Source organism: Ammospiza caudacuta, chromosome 17, assembly GCF_027887145.1.
Source record: "Ammospiza caudacuta isolate bAmmCau1 chromosome 17, bAmmCau1.pri, whole genome shotgun sequence".
Lineage (NCBI taxonomy): Eukaryota > Metazoa > Chordata > Aves > Passeriformes > Passerellidae > Ammospiza > Ammospiza caudacuta.
Window position 1 is genome coordinate 12443233 of NC_080609.1, and position 7075 is coordinate 12450307.

Here is a 7075-nt window from a genome sequence, read left to right on the forward strand (position 1 = left end):
ATTTATTTTCACCAGAAGACAGCAATTCCTGCACTCCAGTACTCATAAAAGAATAAACCCAGCTGATCTCAAACTGCTCAGGGAAAACTATGGCAGGGAGAGCGATTTGCCAAAATCTGCAGCAGTGAAAAGAATAAACCTCAGAAGTCCTGGTTCCCAGTGCCTACAGACAATCACAGTCCAAACGCTCGAGGGTTTGGTTGGAGTTTCTACTGCCATTGTTCTCTTGCATAAAATCAAAAGTTTTCTTTCTTGCTATATCCAACGCCCCACCAGGGATGCAAGGCCAAGAGCTCCCACTGACAACATCCCTCCTTCTCCCACTCATGTTCCAGTGATAAAGAGTGGCCAATGTTCGAGACAAAGCTTAAGCCACAGCCCTCTTGCAGGGCTCCTGAGGGTCATCCCCCATCAAATGGAGACCTTGCATGTCACCCGTTAGGCCTTGGGTTGACACCTCCATCATGGACATGCTAATTGTCACTGCTAATGAGCCCATCTGCCAGAGTGAAGCAGTGGGAGATAATCAGCCATTGGTGTGAGAGTGGTTTCCTTTAAGCATGAAGAGGCGACCCCTTCCTCTCTGCACCCCACTCCTGGCCACATCAGGTCACCAGATTCCTCATAAGTGTCAGGATGTTTTTCAAAGATCCCTGGAGAAGCCACTGCATCACTGGGGCTCAGCTGAGTGGGAAGCATTGTCCCATGGATGTTCCAGGACATCATCCAGTGCTTCACCGGGCAATTCAAGGTAATTATGGCTACCCTGGAAAGTGTGACCCAGGTGACCATCTACCAACCAGAGCTGATGGCCCTTCAGGGCTGTTTTCTGCTTCTGGGGGCACTTCCAGCAAACCACCCAGCCTCTCTGTGTGCCAGCTCCTTCCCCTGCAAGGAAGGACACGTTTGCTGCACTTGAAGTGCCGCAGCCCACGGTTCAAACCCAGCAGAATTTCAAACCACCCTTCCACCTCTCACCTCTGTGCTATCTCCCAGTGAAATTAATCTCTCCCATCTGCCCAGTCCAGCACCTTCAACCCAGCAGAGGGAACCTCAGCCCTGCCTCCCTTTCCCAGTGTGCTGATGCAGACACGTGTGTGCGGGAAGAGCGCCCGTGGCACCGGAGGGGAGCGAGAGGCAAAGGGAGAGCATTAGGTGGAATGAGAGATAGCAAAAGCACAGGCATATCAGACGTCTCCAGGCAAGATAACACGATAAATAATCAATCAATCCCTACAAAATCCTTAAGTGCTTGATGTATCCTCCTGCAAATTGAATCACTTCTTCTACCAGGAAGTTCTCTCTTGTAAATAAATGAGAGCAGAAATGGCCCATATTGAAAAATAATGTTGTTAAAACCACTGATTAAGTTTTACACAAGCATATGAGAGCAAACTAAAAGGTTTTAGCTTTTTAATTTAAGAAATGAGGAATATGATATAATTTCAATTTGTGATGAGATAAGATGTTCTCGATATTGTGGCTTCAATTGGATTATATCCTAATGTACTTTTATAAAGTGTCAGGCTAGCTGCAGATTAAGGTATGTGTGTAATATTCTTTATTAACAATTTAATGGACTTGCTTTCACTCTATCCATCTTAATCAGTGTTTCCAGTCCACCTGGGAGATCTAGTTAGTGCAGAACCTGAAACTCCAACCTGATGAAAGAGGGAACTCAGTGATCTGTCAGTGTCAAAAAACAAGAGGGAAGTACTGATAAAAGACTGCTGAGGATCATCTTTAACCTCCTGTCATCAGCATCACTCCAAAAGCTCTCAACAACCGCTCTTGGAGTCACTCGAAGAGACATATGCCCTTCCTCAGATCTGCATCCTTCCCCTGCCAGAATAATAAAGGGGCTTTTGGCAACAGGCAGAACTTCCCAGATCACAAAACGTAGTTGCCTGATCTCGAGGGACTTGCCCCTGTAATCCTGTTTTACACTCAAATGCCAGTGCAAGAGCAGCCTGGTTGTGTGGACTCTCCAGTGCTCATCCACAGTCTCTCCTCTGGTGCTTAGACACTTCCTTCTCATTTCCCTATGAAATTTATTCATGACTAGTTTGTGTCTGCATGCTCTGGTATCAACACTGGCCTTTAGCTTAACTAGCTCCTCTCCCTCTCTTGTGTTTATCTGCCTGTGCAATCACATCCCTCAGCCTTCCTTTCATTAGGCCAAATAAGCTGTGCTCCCTTAGTCATCTCTCATAAAGGAGCTTCCTGACACTTCCCCACTCTGATGACCTGGCTCTGCACCTCTTCCAGTTTTCCAGACTGCACATGTGTGCAGGCCCCCGTGCAAATGCTTCCCCATCCCTTGGAAATACCTTCTCTCCAGACAGCTCCAAGAACCAAGGTGTACCCCAACAGCTCCTGCTCTCCAAGCACCCACCCTCAGGCACCCCAGGAGGGTTAAATCCTCCACCCCAACCAGGAGCTTTCACACTGCAGCTGCTGGGTGAGAAATTGCTATTTCACACACACACCAGCCCACCACAGGGTGACCGGGGTGGCTCGTGGTGCTCTGCACGAGGTTTCACCGCTGGCTGCTTCCCCACGTCCCCTCCCCACCACTCACACTGCCACGTGCATGCACAAACAGGGACTCGGTGCACACACAACTGGGAGCAGCAGTCTTGTAAATAATGGCCAATCAGGGGAGGGGAAAAAAAAAAGTTTATACATCTCATCTCCTTTAATTCCCTTGCAAGGCGATGATTCTGCAAGGGTGGGTCGGTCGTAGCTGCAGGTGCTCCCGGACGGGGGAGGAGCACAAAAATGAAGTTGTTTGCGGCTTTTGATTCCATCCCTGGAATTATTTACAGCTGCAGGCAATATTAAACTATGTAGAGCAAGTGTCCTCATTTACATGCTAATTCATTTATACCCTCTGGATTGATTTCTCCAATTCATTTTCAGCCCACTAACTCTTCTGATATGAATTATATTATCACCTCCAGAACAGCAGCAGGGAAATGTGACGAAGCCACCCCAGCTCTTCTGATCTCTAATTGCCCTCGCTGTTCGGAGCCGGCGTGGCCAGCTGCAGCTTTGCCTCCTGGCTACCAGCACCCAGCTTCCCTCCATGTCCTGGAGACAAACCAGCAGTGTGGCTCCGAGAGGGAATCATCCCACTGCCATCACTTGTCTTATTCTGAGGAAGACCCAAGCAAGAGGAACTTGGGCTTGCTTTGGAAATCATTCCCCCTCTCTGCCCAGGAGGAGGAACCACCTCATTTCAGAGTCCATCTGTGTTCTGCAGAGGGGAGTCCTGGAGTAGTGAAGAAATTGAATTAATCCTCAATTTCCCAAGGGACTTTGTGAGGCTTCTCAGCTTTTCAGAGCAGCCTCACACTGCACTGGACAGGCAAGACACACTCCCAGATTTCCCTGCCTTGGAATGAGATACTCACCAGTGGAAAGGACATGGTGCCCAGAGAATGGAGAAGGGCAGGGAAGTCTGTTCACAGGTAGGAGTAGCTGGAAGCAGTGGGGCTTTACTCCCACCACTGTCACTGACAAGGTTTAGACATCCTTTCACAGAAGGTACATCCAAATGTGCAGAGGTCTCTCTGGAATCCCTGGCTGAGGCCTGCCAAGGTAACAGCAGAGAAAAGACCCATCTTCTGCACATCTTCTTGGATTTTTTGTTTTGGTTTTGTTTGGGTTTTTTGTTTGTTTGTTCTGGTTTTTTGTTTTCTGGATGGCAGGGAAAGGGCAGCTCTTTGCTCCTGACTTACATCATCTGAAACAATTAATTTGTGAAATCCTCAGTACCATTCCCCCTGACATCCAGTGTTTATTATGCTTCAGACCATTTCAAATGAGCACTTGAAAAGGAGAGAGAGCCCCTCTGCCTTCTGATCACTGGAGGGAAGGAGAACATTGTCCTAAACAGAACAACGGACTGTCCCTTCTTAATGGCACTTCAAAGCTCCTCGGACAGGAAAATTGATAATTGTGTCAAGTACAGTTTTTCTAAACTTCATCATTTAGCACTGAAAACTGGGCTATTGAATTCATACAGTTCTTTGATCAAGACCAGTTAATTAAGTTATTCCCTTGATATGACTCTTATCACTTTAGTGCCAGACCTACATCACACTTGTGCAATTTACATCCTGGCTTTGATATGCATCATTTAAGCTTCCCAGACCAAAATCACTGGGTTTCTGTAGATTCCCTGCTACCTTGCCAGCTTCACCATTAGGATGGGCTACAGGTCAGTTATTGACAGAGAGACTGTGCTCACCAGAAGGCTCCTGGGTTTCTCCACTTTTGGTGACTCCTGTTTCCTTCCCACTGGAGGCTTCCTGATCCTTCATCTTCACAGCCACCCTCCATTCACCCTCTGTTTCTGGCCAACCACCCAGGGCCTCTTTCTGAAAATCCTCCTCCTCCTCCTCCACACTTCTGCTTTCCACAGGAGAGTGACAAGCTCCAATTTAGGTCTCCACAGTTTTTCTTGGGCTTATCCCCTTAAACCGGATTAGCGAACGTCTTAATGCCAGTGACACCAGTCACAGCTCACCATCTGATCCTGCCTTTCAGGATTTGCTGCATCTATGCACTTTCCATTGCTAAACCAGATCCTCTGATCTTTCCTTCCAAGCCCCCCAACTCCCCATCACCCATCACCCTGCCACCAGGGCCTGCTTGTTTTGTTCCTCATATCTAAGAGATGCCCAGATCTCCTTTCTCCACCCAGCACCTCCAGGGTCTGAACTCTTCCAGCTCACTGACAGCCTGTGCTCTTACCCTGTTTTCACAACTAGGACTGTCTCTTCCAGACTGTTTGGTTCACTTTGAGACACTGCAAAACTCACAGCACCCATTCCTCGGGCCTCCCTTTTCTTCTGTACCAGATAGAAGATCTTGAGGCTTTCTTCTCCACCACCATCTACACACAAGCCAGCCCACATGGTGATTCCTCTTGTGCCTTTTAAACCTCCTTTACAGGCTCATGCCCTTTCCAAGCATTCCTTCATTCTCCACCCAGCTTCAGTGCAAGGTGGAGATGCTGCTGCTGTAGCTCTCTCCATGCAGCTGTGCTGAGCATCAGAAGTTCTTTTCCTCCCACCTCCACCCCTTTGCCCTAGACCAGCTTATAAACACCTTAGGGTCAAACCAAGTTGTCTGTCCTGAAAAATCTCTGTATTCCTGAATTTTAGCTAGTCCCCTGATCTCTGGGTGGAAATAAGAGACTCTTTTTGGCTCAGTAAAAGAATTATTAGAGGGCAAGGTTCAGCCTGTATCTCCTAAAGAGGTCCTGCAGCTGGCACCCACTTGTGACCAAGAGAGGACATGGTGTGATCTGCAGCTTTCCATCATGGTTCTTCCTTTCTGGGACGTGATGGAGGAACCACTGAGAGAAGTGTGAAGGAAACACAGCCAGTGGTGAGCCCAGGGCTTGGCCTGCTCAGTCCCACTGTGCCCCTGGTGCTCCCCAGCATCCCCACCATGGCTCATTCTGGTTCCCAGCTCACGGTATGATGTAAAGAGCAGTCACACTCTCTGTATTGATCAGGCTGTCCCTCCACACACATGTTCCCTTTGTCTCCCCTAAAATAAAACCCCAACTGAGAGGAGTCACCAGCTGGAGTTTAATTTCAGACTCCAAGGCATATCTGGAGCCAATTTGCAATGCGCTTACTCCGAAAATCGCCCTCCCCTGTGACGCTTGACAGCTCCAGACCACAGTCCTGCTCTCAGCTCCCAAGGAAAAATGTTTTAATTTGTCACAAACCAATTATAGCGTCTCATCTATCCCTGAATTACTCATCTTGGCTACAGTCTAGGACAAAGGGCCCCTCTGAGAGGAGATTAGACATGGATATTAACAAGAGAAAAAGTGTCCACTGTCTCACCTTGCTGGGGACGAGGCTTCCAACGAGACAGGAAAAGGAAACCCCTCCTGACTGACAGCCAGAGGGAGGGCTCCCATCCCACTCCAAATCCCTCGTTTCACATGGAAGAATAGTCAGGACAAACTCCGTATTCAAATAATATTCATGCATGGCAGATAACAGAGCACGGCTGGCAGGGCTGCAGCATGAATATAAATAATCTCCGCTCCCTCGGCTGCTGCTGCAGCTGCTTTGCCACCGTGCTGGAGCGTGGCTGGAGGAAGGGGCTGGCAGAGCAGGGCAGGGGTAGGGATGCTCCAGCAGGCACTGCTGGCTCTGAGCTCCATGTGCCACCCCTCTAGTGAGGCCCCTTTCCCCTGAGCCCTGCACTAGGTGGGAATGCTCTCCCACCCAGCTAAGCAGCCCTCTGCAGCCACCTCCTCCCGCTGCCAGGTGTGTTTGTGGCTCTCACAGGGCACACCAGCATCCCTGTGGGCTCTTGCTTTAGTTCTTTATTTTTTTCAGACTCAGTTTCCTGGGCTCCACGTTCTTCTGTTTCAGTGCTGCTTCCTTCCCTCCCCAACCCTGCACTCTCTCCATATCAGTGCTCCTTCTTTCCCTCATTAAATCCGCTCTGGTCTCAGGATTTACCCTTCAACCCACCAGCCATGACCAGGGTTTTACCTTCCAAGCTGAGACACAGCCTTGAGGATGCTTTTGCACTGTCCCATCTCTTGAGCAGCTCCTGTTCCGATTCATCCAGCTGGAAACAAGAGGTGAACCCTCAAAGGCAGCACCCAAAGCTGTCATGGGCAAGAAGCACTTGGCATGGTGACGAGTCCCAGCCACTTTGCTCAGCAGTGGGGACAAAAAGCTGTGGGCAGAATTGGCCCCAGTCAGCTGGAAAAGCTGGATGTGTTGCTGCTCTGTCTCAAAGAGACTCAAAGCATCAGAGGGCAGCCACAACATCCCCATGCTCACTGCAGATCAGCTTCTTACTCGGATGGAGAGGGAGACGATGAAAGTCGATTTCCCTTTGTGCTCATGGCAAATAATTTGGAGAATTCCCCTTGTTTACTCAGAACTGTTAATGATGCGTCAGAAATTACCTCGGAGATTGTAATTAAGGAAAACAGCAGAAGAGACAGACACACACACACACACACATACACACACACTGAGCCTAAGCACAGCTTCATCTGCAAGCCTGGAAGTGACAGAGCCCA